Here is a 16561-nt window from a genome sequence, read left to right on the forward strand (position 1 = left end):
GACTAACACTGACAGAGGGGACCAGGAGAACATCGAGGGAGCAGATGGACAACAGGGGGCTTTTATCCCATTACTGTTAGGTACACTTTGAAGTAAATGGGAACCGCTTAATAAAAAATGAACAAGATACTTACCTAAGGAGAGGGAGGCTCTGGGCCCTATAGGGCATTCCCGCTCCTCTCTCGGTCCCTGTTCCAGTGCTGGCTTTCCGGGAGCAGTATTCAACCAAATGGGTCAAATACTGCTTTCTGCCACTAGAGGAGGCTTCGGAAGTCTTCTCTCTCATGCGCTCACATAGGCGCAGTACAGAGCATGAAAGGAGCGAGAAGGCTCTATAGGACCCACAGGCTTCCCTCTCCATAGGTAAGTATATGGTTGTTTGTTTTTTGGGTTTTTTTTTTCTTTTGATTGCCATTAGCTTTAAAGGGTAAAAAAAAGGTAAAAAAAAAAAGTGTATGTGCTTTTAGTTCATGCATTTTGTTATTTCTTTCCCAAGCCTCATCTGTACTTGTTGAATAAGGTGCATCCAGGCCTCTCTGCTCCTTTGTTAAGCAAAAAGAGGTGGCTGTAAGAATGAGAGGTGTTTGGGGTTTTTCATTCAATTTTTTTTACTCTGTAAGCGGTGCTTTAGTTTACATTATAGTGGATAGTGGCCACAAGCTGTGAATCAAAACAATCGTCAGGACTGAAGCTGCAAAGCTGGCCCAGAACTACAACTCAAACAGCAGGCCTATAACAACTGCCGAAAACCCAGCATATGTACAGCAGCCCCTCCCATCTCTCAGAGCCCTTCCCATCTCTCAGTGGTTTGCCCAGCGATTCACATAGTGGATCATTTCAGCCAAGCGCTTTGTTCCCTCCACTTTTCTCACCCACATGCGAGTCACTCCTGTACCACTCTCTGCCCTCCATGGTTATGCATAGGAACAAAACATGTTGCTAGCCTGTAGGCAAGTGAAGCATCTGTACAGCCTGCACAGCTGGTTCATTTCTGGCTCGAAGGACAGTTTTATGGCTTTACAAATTAATGAAAAGTTGATTTTATTAACTGGTTAAGGACAGTGGTGGTGTAGCAATAGGGGGTGCATTGGGGCCCTCCCTTAACCACAGTATTAGCTCTTTCTTGGTCCTGTGCTGATAATATTCACTTCTGTAGATGCTTTGAATAGTAGTAATCATTAACAAACTGTCCCCAATCACATTCTTGTACCTCTGACACTGTGTTGTCCTTGGTGTGATTTTGGTGCACCGTATCAATTGTTATGTATAGAGTGCTTGGGGGCCCCATTGTAGAACTTGCACTGGAGCCCACAGCTTCTTCGCTATGCCACTGGTTATGGATTACAAAAAAATATTAGGTTATGTATTTTTAATAGTGACTGATGCATTATAACGTACCTTGTAAAGTACAAAGGTACCAGATTGTTGTGAGTAATTTAGTAATACTTTCTGAATTTAATTCACATTTACACAGCTCACATATATACTTTTCCCTCCATCACAACACTCGCAGTGGAGAGAGGCCTAGCAGGTGCACACTGTGTAGGAGAAGCACCTCCTCATTGAATGGCCACACCCTGCTCCACCACCTGCTAGCCGCCCGCCAGCCACTCTGTCTTCACCAGAGTCAGACAGTCAGCACTGCAGTGCACTCAGCAGCTGAGCCTCGACTTCGTCGTTTGTTTTGTTCTTCTTCCACAAATCACGGTTCTTAAACCTCCCTGTCCTGCCTCTGGCTCCATCCGTTGTGGCCCGGGCTCAGCTGCGGTGTTCTATTGTAAATGTCGATTTTGGCCTTCCGGATGGTATGCATGAACTGAAATAACGATTGCTGGAAGTTGCATCTTGAGTGTTTCTTGGTCCCTTTTTACCACTAAATGCGAGACATTCAACCTTATAACGGGGGTTGTCAGCAGCTGGTAAGCTCCCTCTAATCCTTTGGGTGATGGTCTACAACTTGGATATAAGAGCAGGATGACCATTTGGGTAAAATATAACTGATTGTGAAACAGTGGATTCACTTATCATCTGCGCTTGGTGAATAGTTTTATTTGTGTGGACTTTTGGAGTTTGTCTTTCCTCAGCAGCAATTGATTACTTGATTCTCCTGGCGCTGATTCTTTGTTTGAATAAAGGGAGGTTTAATAATAAAAAAAAAAAAAATTAGCAGAGGATGGTTTCGATCCATCGACCTCTGGGTTATGGGCCCAGCACGCTTCCGCTGCGCCACTCTGCTTCCATATAGTGTTTTCTTCATTGTAAGAAAAAACTGCTTAGACATTTGGAAAAATGGGCATACCAGCTTTTCCCCTGGAATTGCCTCCTTCCTAGCCTCTGTCATGAAAGGATCATAGCAATACAAGTAGAACATAAATATATACAGTTTTGTTTTAAAGTGGAGTTACACTTCTGCGAACAGCATCATTTCCTCCCTCCACAGGACACATGCAGCCCTATAAAATTGCTTAGCAGAAGAATTGCATAAGGTCTCTGTGGCGCAATCGGTTAGCGCGTTCGGCTGTTAACCGAAAGGTTGGTGGTTCAAGCCCACCCAGGGACGGCTTTGCTTTTTGTGTTCAGCAGTTGTCCGAAGAGAACCCAGTTCCAGTTGAGGTTGTTTGTTTGCTTTTAGAGTTGCCATTTCCTGTCTGAGCTCAGTGTTTTCTAATTGTAACTTTTCCATTGAGATTTTGAGGTATTTCAGCTCCTCTTTCAAATGGTTAATGATACATGATTCAACTGTTTTATTCAGTCCTTCTTTGAAGCGGTGAAAGTCTCTCTCTAATTGAGATAAGCTTTCTCTGAGGATGTCTGGTGAGGGGTGGGAATGGATGTCATCTGGCATGGTGCAGACTTTTCTCTGGGAATTGCCTCTACAGGTGATTTACAACTGGTGTTCCTGTTAGCAGAGTTTGGCTGATTTTCTTTAAAGTTCATTGCTTGTTTTTGGATATCAGGTTAAAGCTTATCAAATGTATTTAGGTAATGTTCTGTACCTTGGATCAAGACACTGCCAGTATGATATATGTTCACTGTGAAAATGGTAGTCTCTGTGTCTTCCTTGTCCTTTATTTTGATTTGCCTTCCATCTCGAATGCCTTTTTGCATGTAACATACACCTTGCGTAGAGCATTGTGAACATAGTGGATGCCAAACTTAGACTAACTCCTTCGATAGCTCAGCTGGTAGAGCGGAGGACTGTAGTGGAACATCTATCAGACATCCTTAGGTCGCTGGTTCAATTCCGGCTCGAAGGACAATTTTATAGCTTTACAATTTGATGAAAAGTTGCTTTCACAGTAGTTATGGATTTCCATGAACGAGGTATTTATGAATTTTCAATAATGACTGATGCGTTATACAGTACATTGTGAAGTAGAAAAGTACCAGACGTGTTTTGAGAATTCTGAGTCTGAAATTCAATTCAAATTTGTAGAGATCACGTATATACTTTTCCCCCACATCACAGCACACACAGTGGGAAGAGGCCTAGCAGGTTGCACTGTGTGTGTGAGAAGCAAACCCCCCCCCCCCCCCCCCCATTAATTGACCTCACCACACCCCATCTGCTTGTTGACAGCAACTGGATCCTAAAAAGGCATAAAACATTATTGCGTTGGCCGGGAATCGAACCCGGGTCAACTGCTTGGAAGGCAGCTATGCTCACCACTATACCACCAACGCCAGATGTCTTTTGAGATACAGCAAAGGACACTTAGGTGTCCGATTCAATTCCAGTTCTAAGGACGCTTTTGGAAACAATCTATAATTAGCTAAAAAAAAAAAAAGGTCAACTGTATGTTGGAAGAAAAACTGCAAAAATGAAAATGTGACATGAAAATATTAAAAGAAAAGACAAGTGGGAAGAATTGAGCTCAGGGTCTTTACCATACATATGATAATTAATGTGGTGATGAGGGGTATTTCAAATCAGTCTGTCCCAATATGAACAAAACCTTGTTTACTGTTCCTCAAAGTTCCAGAGAGTAGAATTAATTTATCTGATTGATTGCAAGATGTAAAAAACAACATACTCACAAAATATCACCTACAGGAGTCATCATTTTAAACTAGGCTTGACTGACTCCTACTGGGCACTGTGAGACTAACAGGTATGATATTATAGAGTATCAGGTGGTTCCATGGTGTAATGGTTAGCACTCTGGACTCTGAATCCAGCGATCCGAGTTCAAATCTCGGTGGGACCTTGGTATTTTTTAGACTATATTTATGGTATATCTAGGCATAGTCCAAAACGGTCAGCACCACAAATGTGGTTCTACATTAGCTGCATAAGCTTGAAAAAGGGCACTGAGCCCAAAACGGCAGGCTGTTGCCGATACAGCTGTTCTGTATGTGCTTTTACGTTTCTGTGCTACTTTAAAGTGTACCAGTGACAAATAGTTATCAGATTTATATGGAGTGGTATATGGGGTGTATGCATAGATAAGGTGTATCCATATAAATGGCCCACCCTGTACACTGCATTTTAAACTATGAAACAGAGCAGAGCTAATGACCCTTTGAACTTTCCTGCAGTAAAAGCTTATCTGAAGTTGTGTGTCACTGTTTCTCTGATCTTAAAGTGCTTCAGAAAATTGACCAAGTTGGCCAGAGAGCTCAGAGAAGCTCTTTTGCATGGATAACTGAACTTTCTTAACTCTTGCTGTACTGGAAACAGTACGAGTTTCATATCTGTGCCACTAATGTTGTATTTCTTAGCTGTGCTACACATAAAATTCATTATATCATGTTTATTTTCACTTCATATTCGCTTTAAGGCTAGGTTTTCTATGGGCAATGTGTTCCCTGCAAAAGCAGGAACTCAAGGGAATGGAAAAGCTGCATACAGTGAAGCATACAGTTAATGAAAAAATGCTTCACTGCCAGTATGATATATGTTCACTGTGAAAATGGTAGTCTCTGTGTCTTCTTTGTCCTTTATTTTTATTTGCCTTCCATCTCGAATGCCTTTTTGCATGTAACATACACCTTGCATACAGCATTGTGTACATAGTGGATGCCAAATTTGAACTAACTCCTTCGATAGCTCAGCTGGTAGAGCGGAGGACTGTAGTGGAACATCTATCAGACATCCTTAGGTCGCTGGTTCGATTCCGGCTCGAAGGACAATTTTATAGCTTTACAATTTGATGAAAAGTTGCTTTCACAGTAGTTATGGATTTCCATGAACGAGGGATTTATGAATTTTCAATAATGACTGATGCGTTATACAGTACATTGTGAAGTAGAAAAGTACCAGACGTGTTTTGAGAATTCTGAGTCTGAAATTCAATTCAAATTAGTAGAGATCACGTATATACTTTTCCCCCACATCACAGCACACACAGTGGGAAGAGGCCTAGCAGGTTGCACTGTGTGTGTGAGAAGCAAACCCTCCCCCCCCATTAATTGACCTCACCACACCCCACCTGCTTGTTGACAGCGACTGGATCCTAAAAAGGCATAAAACATTATTGCGTTGGCCGGGAATCGAACCCGGGTCAACTGCTTGGAAGGCAGCTATGCTCACCACTATACCACCAACGCCAGATGTCTTCTGAGATACAGCAAAGGACACTTGGGTGTCCGGTTCATTTCCAGCTCTAAGGACGCTTTTGGAAACAATCTATAATTAGCTATAAAAAAAAAAAAAAAAAAAAAAAAAAAAAAAAAGAGGTCAACTGTATGTTGGAAGAAAAACTGCAAAAATGAAAATGTGACATGAAAATATTAAAAGAAAAGACAAGTGGGAAGAATTGATCTCAGGGTCTTCACCATACATATGATAATTAATGTGGTGATGATGGGTATTTCAAATCAGTCTGTCCCAATATGAACAAAACCTTGTTTACTGTTCCTCAAAGTTCCAGAGAGTAGAATTAAAACAGTCTGGAATTTGCAGAAATATAACTTTTGTTGTGTGAATACTTCATCCTACTAACTACTGAATCTGAGAGAGCCTAAGCGCTTTGAGTCCTATGGGAGAAAAGCGCTATAGAAATGTTATTGTATTGTATAATTTATCTGATTGATTGCAAGATGTAAAAAAATCATACTCACAAAATATCACCTACAGGAGTCATCATTTTAAACTGTTTGACTGACTCCTACTGGGCATTGTGAGACTAACAGGTATGATATTTTAGAGTATCAGGTGGTTCCATGGTGTAATGGTTAGCACTCTGGACTCTGAATCCAGCGATCCGAGTTCAAATCTCGGTGGGACCTTGGTATTTTTTAGACTATATTTATGGTATATCTAGGCATAGTCCAAAACGGTCAGCACCACAAATGTGGTTCTACATTAGCTGCATAAGCTTGAAAAAGGGCACTGAGCCCAAAACGGCAGGCTGTTGCCGATACAGCTGTTCTGTATGTGCTTTTACGTTTCTGTGCTACTTTAAAGTGTACCAGTGACAAATAGTTATCAGATTTATATGGAGTGGTATATGGGGTGTATGCATAGATAAGGTGTATCCATATAAATGGCCCACCCTGTACACTGCATTTTAAACTAGGAAACAGAGCAGAGCTAATGACCCTTTGAACTTTCCTGCAGTAAAAGCTTATCTGAAGTTGTGTGTCACTGTTTCTCTGATCTATAAGTGCTTCAGAAAATTGACCAAGTTGGCCAGAGAGCTCAGAGAAGCTCTTTTGCATAGATAACAACTGAACTTTCTTAACTCTTGCTGTACTGGAAACAGTACGAGATTCATATCTGTGCCACTAATGTTGTATTTCTTAGCTGTGCTACACATAAAATTCATTATATCATATGTTTATTTTCACTTCATATTCACTTTAAGGCTAGGTTTTCTGTGGGCAATGTGTTTCCTGCAAAAGCAGGAACTCAAGGGAATGGAAAAGCTGCATACAGTGAAGCATACAGTTAATGAAAAAAATGCTTCACTGTTAGCATATGCATTTTCTGGTAACGCGCTGTATACAGTGCGTTGGGATGCAGCACCACATTAGACAGCTCCAGCCACACTTACAATGTGAAGTTCCGCATTACAATGTGGCCATTACGTCACTGCAACACCCCACTGTGGAAGAGTTTATATAGTACATTATATAGTACTTTTCCTGGTCCCTTGGAGTTTACTATAAAGGGATTTTACTGTATAAGTTTGCTTTACAGTTACATAAAGTAAACCTGAGACACTGCGTTGTGCTGCTGTGAAGTCCGCAATCCTGTGGGCCACGGTGCATGCACTGTTCCAGGCCATGCACCTCCATAACACTCCTGTTGCTGGGAGCATTCTGCACAAGTGCAGTTATAGTCTTAATGAACTGTGCATGAACAGAACACTCCCGACAACAAGAACGCGACTGGGGTGCGCAAGGCCTGGACTGCGCATGCACAATAGTCCTAGACTAAACCGAGTCACAGACTTTACGTGACTAACACTGACGGAGGGGACCAGGAGAACATCGAGGGAGCAGATGGACAACAGGGGGCTTTTATCCCATTACTGTTAGGTACACTTTGAAGTAAATGGGAACCGCTTAATAAAAAATGAACAAGATACTTACCTAAGGAGAGGGAGGCTCTGGGCCCTATAGGGCCTTCCCGCTCCTCTCTCGGTCCCTGTTCCAGTGCTGGCTTTCCGGGAGCAGTATTCAACCAAATGGGTCAAATACTGCTTTCTGCCACTAGAGGAGGCTTCGGAAGTCTTCTCTCTCATGCGCTCACATAGGCGCAGTACAGAGCATGAAAGGAGCGAGAAGGCTCTATAGGACCCACAGGCTTCCCTCTCCATAGGTAAGTATATGGTTGTTTGTTTTTTATTGCCATTAGCTTTAAAGGGTAAACAAACGGTAAAGAAAAGAGTGTATGTGCTTTTAGTTCATGCATTTTGTTATTTCTTTCCCATGCCTCATCTGTACTTGTTGAATAAGGTGCATCCAGGCCTCTCTGCTCCTTTGTTAAGCAAAAAGAGGTGGATGTAATGCTGGGAATACATGTTTCGTTTTTGCCTTCGTTTTAGCCTTCGATTCGTTCGGTAAACGAATCGAGTGTTGAAAACGTATGTGAAAATAGTCATAATCTCATTATAGTTTCGATTAATAGACCCCAAAAACGAACGACTAGTGATCGAACATGTTTGATATTATCTCTCTTTATCCATCTAATCGAGCCATTGGTATGCTTGATGGCTGTTCAGATCGATTATATATTCGTTTATGCCGTCCGTCCCTGTACTACGTTTCGTTTCTTTGCAGCCTTCGATCATTGGAAAAACGAAACCATCAGAATCGGAAAAAAAAAAAAAACGTGGGTGGTGATATTAACCGTACGGTCGATTATTTCGGGATCGAAAAGGACAAAAGGCACAATCGAAACGAAGGTTTAAACGAAGGCAAAAACGAAACGTGTATTCCCAGCATAAGAATGAGAGGTGTTTGGGGTTTTTCATTCATTTTTTTTACCCTGTAAGCGGTGCTTTAGTTTACATTATAATGGATAGTGGCCACAAGCTGTGAATCAAAACAATCACCAGGACTAAAGCTGCAAAGCTGGCCCAGAACTACAACTCAAACAGCAGGCCTATAACAGCTGCCTCCACCGAAAACCCAGCATATGTACAGCAGCCCCTCCCATCTCTCAGAGCCCCTCCCATCTCTCAGCGGTTTGCCCAGCGATCCACATAGCGGGTCATTTCAGCCACGCGCTTTGTTCCCCCCACTTTTCTCAGCCACGTGCGAGTCACTCCTATACCACTCTCTGCCCCCCATGGTTATGCTGCATAGGAGTTCACACAGCTGAATGGTAATCGTTCAATCCTGAGCTGGCGTGGTTGCCATTTGCTAGCTGAAAGACTAGAATAACAAATGCATGCAGTACAATGCAACAACATGCATGCAGGAAATCCAGGGCAATCTGGCTGCAGCTCAGCTGTAGTAAGCCATTGGTGGAATGATGACAGCATCCTGAGCTGCCCAAAACTGCAGAGCGATTGCAAATGACAATGTGACTCACTGCGAATGCACAACCGAATGCAAGCATAATAAGCCAGAACTGTCCATTTGCGGCTCCACCTGCAATGGACAGAACACGCTACAGGAGGAATCCTTACAAAATCCTTATGCAGTGTGCTAGAAATCTGAACATTGAGAAAAAGCTCGTTTCCACATAAAAACAAACATACTTCACAAATCAGAGGCTAAAACAACAGAAAAGGGATTTGAAAATGGTGAACAATTTTAGGGTCACATGCTATTTTTTTTCTGTTTGGGTGGTGGAGTCAGGGTGCCCCATGAGCCAACTTTAATCAAGCCCCCTTGACCCAATGGAGAGCTCTTTTACCAAGCCAGAGCTTTTCATATGGAATAGGAATTTCAATCTGTTAACAGTAAGGCCCCATTCACACTTGCGTTTCGAGTCCGCAAGTGTCCGGGGGTCCGGATCCGTGGGCCGCAAAGAGACCGTACGGGTCTATGCGGTGGCCACAAGGCGGCACAAGTTGCAGATCCGGATTGTATCAGTTCCGGCTACAATAAAGTAACCGGAACTAGATACTTTGCAGTGCCAGAAAGGCACCGCAAGCATGGGGGATACCGGCGTGTAGTCCGGGCCCCCCAAGTGGCATAGGACCGGTGCTGGAAGCATCCGGTCCTATTGCCAGTGTGATGGGAGACATCCGTTTCCCATTGCACAGCATTGCCAGCATGTTCGGGTCAGGATCCGGCCCGGGTCCGCAGCCGCACCGGGACGGACTGAAAAATAGCGCATGTTGGAAAAAAAGCCGGACCGTCCCGGAGCTGCGTTCCCGGATCGGATCCGGACGGTGCACAAGTGTGAATGGATACATTGATTAACAATGTATCCGTTCACCATCCGCTCTGTACAGAGCGTTCCGGGTCCGGGGAAGCTGGACCTGGAACGCTAATGTGAACCGGGCCTAAGGAGCAGACCAATTTTTTGGCCTGGGGATGGGGCGACTAGACAGGTGTTGAAAGTGAAATATCCATCTTAGATGCTTTCTCCAAATGAAAAGGAGCATCAGGCTATCTGAGCCATCACCAGCTTGTAAACAGAGGGCTGGAAATGTCGGGTCAGAGCTTGTTCACACCTGTGTTTTTTTTAAGTGCCGGCAATTTTCAAAATCGCCCTAAAAGCGAATGTGCAATGATTCCATATGAGAGTGTTCACATCTGAGCAGTTTGTTTCCGATCCGCTCAGCAAAGCGCTGCCTGTACCCTTTTTGGGGCGATTTGCCTCAATGGAAGGTATAGGGAAATCGCAAAGCTCTTGAAAAAGCTCTTTGTATAGCGATTTCCCCAGCGGTTTCATAAATACATTGTATTTATTCATTTCCGGGTAAAAGAGTTCACCTCCTGACTGACGTCAGGAAGTGAAAAATAGGAATCGCTCTGCAAAAGCGCTTACAAAAGCTCTTTATACAAAATCAAACCACTCAGGTAAGCACCGGGAAGGGAAATGCCCCAAAAATTGAAAATCGCTGGTGTAAGCAATTTCGATAGATGTGAATAAGCCCTAACTGGAGGATACAGCGAGGATACAGGAGATCCTTACTGTCCAATGTCTACTCATCCAAAGGCAGAGCTACCATATAAGTCCAGTGCAGTTCTGCTCAACAACAACCAGGATGGCCGAGTGGTTAAGGCGTTGGACTTAAGATCCAATGGATATATATCCGCGTGGGTTCGAACCCCACTCCTGGTAAATTTTCTTGATGTCACATAAGGTCAAACAATGCTTTCTGTTTGCTGTCCTACACAAAACTATTGGTATACTCATTGCAGCGTATACCTCTAATGGTGGCCACTAACAATCCAATTTCAAGCAAAAAATCGTTCAAACGATCAGGAATTCTGAATGGAAGTGAAATCGTTCAAGCGGATCCAAGATAAAAAACTAACTATAACAAGTAACTTGTCTATATATCTTATCTAAAGTTTAGATAGTTTACGAAGCATATCTAGCTGCAAACAGCTTCAAAAGTTTATGATTATGTATTCCTGTGATACAATGAGGGCAGCCATGTTCTATTTGTCACATTGTCACAGGCTGAGGGCTGGAGATGCTATCAGCTTGCCTGTGTGTAAATTCAGTCCTCTCTCCTCTTCCCTACTCTGCCTCTGAAATTAATGGCTAGTAACCTCCTCCTCCTCCTGCCCAGATTGAGCTCCCATAAGCCCTTGCTACAGTGCCAAGGCACAAAAGGAGCTGTGGGGGAGGCTTGTTTAGTTTATAGGGAATTAGAGTATTAAAACAAAACAAAAAAAGTATTTGGCTTGAGGAATGCCCTATAAACTATATGAAAGGAACACAATTATGCAATGAGTAAAAGTTTATCTTGGATCCACTTTCACTACACCATCAACGAACCCATTTTTGCTTCCTATCTATCACAACCAAGAAGAAAATCAAAATTTTGGTTAGACTAAAACTTAATAATTTTTATAATTGTTCGTAATTGATTGTGCCCATCAACGGAGATTATTTACAACCATTCCGATCAGAATTTCTGATTGCTCAAATGATTTTTCGCTAGAAATTTGACCGTTAGTGGCCACCTTAAAGGTGGCCACTAACGATCATAAAATTATCATAATTATGAAAACATTGCCGTGAAAATAGTAGTAATTATGAAAATTATCATAATTACAAAAAAAATTGTATATAGTTGTAATTACGTGAAATTTCGTGATATTTTTTACAATTATAATTTTCCACTTACAATCGTATTCGTAATTATGAAAATTACAGAAAATGTTGCCAAATTTTATTCAGCACATTATGATTATCATCAAACACAGATGGGTCAGCACCACCAAGACCTATAACTCTAGCTCTTTTATTCCATTACACAGAGGTTACAGTGACAGACTGCTGTTTCGGGCAGCAGTAAAAAAGGGCATTTCTGCTTGAAACAGCGGTCTGTTACTGTAACCTCTGTGTAATGGAATAAAAGAGCTATATTTATACTTCTTAGTAGTGCTGACCCATCTGTGTTTTGAATGTCTGAGAGGCCCAGGGACACGGGCTGGGGTCCTGGCACATCGCCACTCCTACTTTGGTGCTCCTCCACAACTCAGAATTGCATCAGCTATCATAGCTGGCAGCAGACTGAACTGGAGAGGTAATTTTTTAACATGAAAGCGTGATTAAACTCTATGATGAATAAAAAAAATAATTTGGCACCTGCACAATAAATGTACAGGTACTGTACCTTTTCCTGTGATTGGAGCCCAGCACCATGGTCAACACTTTCCTTTTCTTTATATTTTATGCTGGGTGAGCGTCCATTTTGAGCTCCAAAATCACAATTACAGTAAAACGCAGAAAAATCCCAATTGCAGAAACAACTTCCTCCTCCTTGGCATAGGTCCATAAGGGACTGCAGGCTCATCACGTACATACTCATGGATGTGCAATTCATATTTATTGGCGGGGAACTGACTTATATACATGTAATAATCACTGCCGAATTGATTTTTTTATGATTTTAAATTCAGTGTTTCCTACCACTTTAGAGTACACCTGTAACAAAAAAAAATCTCCCTCTGGGAGATACTTACCTTGGGAGGGGGAAGCCACAGGGTCCCAATGAAGCTTCCCTTTCCTCTGTAGCCTCAGGGATTCAGTGATGGCTCCCCCAAAACTTTCTCGGCAAAGGCTGGCATACTGTACAGGCGCAGCAAGCACGATCGATCCGCTCTACTAGAGTGGATACGATCAGGATCAGCTATACTCGCCTTAGCCATAACGAAGTGCGCCTGCGCAGGATCAAGGTAGGTAAATATTTACCTCGCCGCTGTGCCTTAGATGTGTAGTCTTTGATTTATTTTCTGCTGCAACATCCATGCAGAAAAGCATTCTTTTTAAAAGGCGGAAAACAATGCTGCGTTGGCCGGGAATCGAACCCGGGTCAACTGCTTGGAAGGCAGCTATGCTCACCACTATACCACCAACGCTTGGCATGCTGATGCTTGCCTTGCTTGTACTGTGCCGATATACCCAAGAGAAAGCAGAGCTTGTATGTTTGCTAGATGAGAGCAGTGGGACGCATGGTGATACAGCTTACAGACTGCAATGAAAGACTTCAGAATGATCATGATGGATGATGCAATTTGAAATCTGAAAACTTCCAGTGCAAGGGTGGGAAGTATGAAAAGCTGGGTGGCTATTCCTTCTAATCTAAAGCTTACTTGTGGCTTTACCAAATCCACTGCTACAGTATGGGGAACATTCTCTGTTTTTCTTTCTTTTCTTTTTTCTTTTTTTGAAAGTGTAGTTTCACAGTTCACCCAACCCATCTCTTAAACTACAAGAAAAGCCCAGGAGATGAAATAGCTACTCTACTATCTATGTCACAGCAGGGTCCTAATTACATTTTCTCTTATAGGGTTATGGCAATCGTTTTGCCTATTTGATAAGGAGGTGCACAAATTAAAAACAAAGAAAAAATTCTAGCAGAGGATGGTTTCGATCCATCGACCTCTGGGTTATGGGCCCAGCACACTTCCGCTGCGCCACTCTGCTTTCTTAAAGAAGCTGCTTTAATGTATGCTACTTTGAGTTAGACTGCTTAGACGTACAGGAAAATCAATATGTCAGCTTTCCCCTGGAGTTGCCTACTCCTTTCAGGCCTTTGTCATTAAAGGATCATAGCAATACAAGTAGAAAATTGATGTATATAGGTTTGTTTCAAAGTGCAGCTACACTTCTTTGAGCAGCCTCATTTCCTTCCTCCACAGAACACACATGCAGCCCCATAAAATCATTTAGCAGCTGAGCTATGCATGGTCTCTGTGGCGCAATCGGTTAGCACGTTCGGCTGTTAACCGAAAGGTTGGTGGTTCAAGCCCACCCAGGGACGGTTTTGCTTTTTGCATTCAACAGTTGTCTGAAAAGAACCCTGTGTACCACCAGCTTCAGATCGAACATACCTTTAGTTACTTGGGAACATATTTTAAATTTACTTCAGACTTCCCTCCAAGTTATTACTGTATTTCTCGTTAATCTACTATATTTTAGCCGTAATGAAAGGGAGGATATAGGACTGTGCTATAGGCACAGGAGGGTCCAGGGATCAGCATAGGATGCTTCCAAAGTAAAGTTAGAGAAAATACCGGAACTATTTATCCAGTCCTGGGTATGTCTAATCATGCAGCATAAATTATAGCATCTAATGTCAGGAATACTCAAATCCACAACATTCCCTCAGTAAACATTATTTATGTAAAACAATCTTAGCCTGTTTTCCTTTCCAAAGGAAGGAGTTAAAGGCCTGTAATAGATAGCAGAGATACCGCCGCAGAGGCAAGCGACATGGCGGCTATCTCCGCGTATCAGCCGGCGGCCTCTGCCGGCAAGTAACATGCTGCTGCTCTGCCTGATCCTTCTATTGCACATAGATTGAGGGCTACACGCGCGCGCGCTAGGCGACAGGACCTTTATGCGAATAGAAGGGGAGTCAGCTGATCTGCCAAGTCAGCTGACTCCAACGGTACTTTGGATTGGCTGAGTGATGGGGGCGGCGCTGCAGGGCATCTCTGTATATATAGTACTAGTCTGTCAGTTGCACCGTGTCTGCTGTTGCAAATGCTAACGTGTTAGCGCTCAGACCGTAGTCAGATCCCAAAGTGTGCTAGAACCAGCTGGAGCTGGGGAGCCACACTTAGCCAGATTCTGTTGATAGCTTAAAGTACTAATTGCATTGTATTATCTGCTATGACCTTCTGCTTCCTTTGACTACTCTCCTGCTTGCTGATTCTGTACCTCTGCTCATCTGATTCCTGTTGCCGACTCTGCCTGAACTTAACACTGAATCAGCCTTCTGTCTTTGTACTTTATCTGTCCGTATGTTGCCTACTCTGCTTGTCTGACCTTCCCGTCCTCACCAGTGGACCTAGCCACTGGTGATGGATCTGTAGTAGCCTTCACCTACTCCTCAGGTGAAGCTTAGCTGCAGTATAGTCTTAATCACCTGCTCCTCAGGTGATCAGCCTTTGCAGCACTGTCTTAATCGCCTGCTCCTCAGGTGATCATCCTTACAGCACAGTCAGTGGTCCCTGCTCCTCAGGTGTCCACTGGCTGCAGTATAGTCTTAATCGCCTGCTCCTCAGGTGATCATCCTTTGCAGCACAGTCAGTGGTCCCTGCTCCTCAGGTGTCCACTGGCTGCAGTATAGTCTTAAGCACCTGCTCCTCAGGTGATCATCCTTGCAGCACAGTCAGTGGTCCCTGCTCCTCAGGTGTCCACTGGTTGCAGTACAGTCTGAATCACCTGCTCCTCAGGTGATCATTGGCTGCAGTACTGTCTGAGTCACCTGCTCCTCGGGAGATCTCCCCTTCTCATTACTATTGCACCAAACACTATCTCACATTGGGTGTCCTGTGTCTGGCTATACTAGCATTATTGGTGATTCTGCAGAACACCACATAATCAGGTATAGCATCTGTATTATTGGTGATACTGCAGATCACCAATAATCAGAAAATCTGTTTTGTTGACACCAATCGTTACACTTTTGTTGTTATGTCTTCGGATTCTCTCCATGACTAATACTGGACCACACACAACTGACTTAATTAAGACTGCCCACCCCATTAAGTTTATAGGTAGATTTCCAGCAAGTTGCCTGGCTTCTCGGTGTCCCAGTCCTGCTGCTGCAAATCACTGCCAGCTTGATGAATAGCGGCTGGCAGTCTCATGGTGCGGGCTGTTGGCGTGCGCTATCATGCCGTCCTCTCCCTCCTCATCAGCCAGGCGTTTGCGGCCAAATCTCATCACGTAGCGATCCATATAAGAGCTCTGCAAAGAGGGTTCTGGGGGTTTCCGGTAGTTGTTTGGCGGCAATGGGGGCACTTTAGCTGCTGAGTTGGCCGTGTATAGCGGTCACGGACTGCGGAGCTCTGTCCTCTCCCCGCTTACATCCAGGTGCCGGAACCAGAAGTCTCATGGAGTTTTGTTTTACAGTCAAGTTCAGTGCTCAGTTGCGTTGCAGAATAATTCTACATGTCAACCCACTGCCCATACAATTCTATGGAACTGTTCACAGTACTGCATTGAAACTGATTGTGTATTCTTACTCGCTGCATTCAGGCTTTGTATTAAAGTCTATGGCAGGTCTCCATTGCAGTTCACAGTCATTTTAACGCGTACTTTATGCAACTGACCACTGTGAATCCAGCCTAAGGCTAGGTTCACAGTGGAAACGCACATTGCTTTGCTACACAATGCAGATAAAATGCAACGCAAAGTAGCAATTAATGTGGTTGCGGTGGCATGGATGTGCGCCATTTGTCACACATTTACGAGTATAAAGCTCCGCCTTTTTATAACATATTTGCACATGTGCAATGCCTATAATGCAGTGCGACACGATGCAAATATTCAAACATGCCAGCCTTACCAAAGACTAACATTGAATGTGTCAACACATGTAGCTTATACCATGTGATTCCATGGTGTAATGGTTAGCACTCTGGACTCTGAATCCAGTAATCCGAGTTCAAATCTTGGTGGGACCTTTGTTAGATCTTTTCAGGATATCTTTATAAATGCCTATAAAATAAGTCATTA

The 16561-nt window shown here is 43.3% G+C and overlaps 11 non-coding genes across 11 annotated transcripts; 7 read left to right on the forward strand and 4 right to left on the reverse strand.

Annotated features, from left to right (window-relative positions):
* Positions 1–2164: 2164 nt before the first annotated feature.
* TRNAM-CAU (transfer RNA methionine (anticodon CAU)) lies at positions 2165–2236 on the reverse strand. Its single transcript has one exon. It is a non-coding gene; the product is annotated as a tRNA-Met (tRNA).
* A 250-nt stretch (positions 2237–2486) lies between these two features.
* Positions 2487–2560, forward strand: TRNAN-GUU (transfer RNA asparagine (anticodon GUU)). The gene has a single exon. It is a non-coding gene; the product is annotated as a tRNA-Asn (tRNA).
* Positions 2561–3167: 607 nt separating this feature from the next.
* Positions 3168–3257, forward strand: TRNAY-GUA (transfer RNA tyrosine (anticodon GUA)). Its single transcript is given in 2 exon segments — positions 3168–3204; positions 3222–3257. It is a non-coding gene; the product is annotated as a tRNA-Tyr (tRNA).
* A 355-nt stretch (positions 3258–3612) lies between these two features.
* Positions 3613–3684, reverse strand: TRNAG-UCC (transfer RNA glycine (anticodon UCC)). Its single transcript has one exon. It is a non-coding gene; the product is annotated as a tRNA-Gly (tRNA).
* Positions 3685–4136: 452 nt separating this feature from the next.
* On the forward strand, positions 4137–4208 carry TRNAQ-CUG (transfer RNA glutamine (anticodon CUG)). The gene has a single exon. It is a non-coding gene; the product is annotated as a tRNA-Gln (tRNA).
* An 832-nt stretch (positions 4209–5040) lies between these two features.
* TRNAY-GUA (transfer RNA tyrosine (anticodon GUA)) lies at positions 5041–5130 on the forward strand. The gene is given in 2 exon segments: positions 5041–5077; positions 5095–5130. It is a non-coding gene; the product is annotated as a tRNA-Tyr (tRNA).
* A 348-nt stretch (positions 5131–5478) lies between these two features.
* TRNAG-UCC (transfer RNA glycine (anticodon UCC)) lies at positions 5479–5550 on the reverse strand. Its single transcript has one exon. It is a non-coding gene; the product is annotated as a tRNA-Gly (tRNA).
* Positions 5551–6159: 609 nt separating this feature from the next.
* Positions 6160–6231, forward strand: TRNAQ-CUG (transfer RNA glutamine (anticodon CUG)). Its single transcript has one exon. It is a non-coding gene; the product is annotated as a tRNA-Gln (tRNA).
* Positions 6232–10610: 4379 nt separating this feature from the next.
* Positions 10611–10693, forward strand: TRNAL-UAA (transfer RNA leucine (anticodon UAA)). The gene has a single exon. It is a non-coding gene; the product is annotated as a tRNA-Leu (tRNA).
* A 2183-nt stretch (positions 10694–12876) lies between these two features.
* Positions 12877–12948, reverse strand: TRNAG-UCC (transfer RNA glycine (anticodon UCC)). Its single transcript has one exon. It is a non-coding gene; the product is annotated as a tRNA-Gly (tRNA).
* Positions 12949–13779: 831 nt separating this feature from the next.
* TRNAN-GUU (transfer RNA asparagine (anticodon GUU)) lies at positions 13780–13853 on the forward strand. Its single transcript has one exon. It is a non-coding gene; the product is annotated as a tRNA-Asn (tRNA).
* Positions 13854–16561: the final 2708 nt, after the last annotated feature.

Source organism: Hyperolius riggenbachi, chromosome 4 (genome assembly GCF_040937935.1).
Source record: "Hyperolius riggenbachi isolate aHypRig1 chromosome 4, aHypRig1.pri, whole genome shotgun sequence".
Lineage (NCBI taxonomy): Eukaryota > Metazoa > Chordata > Amphibia > Anura > Hyperoliidae > Hyperolius > Hyperolius riggenbachi.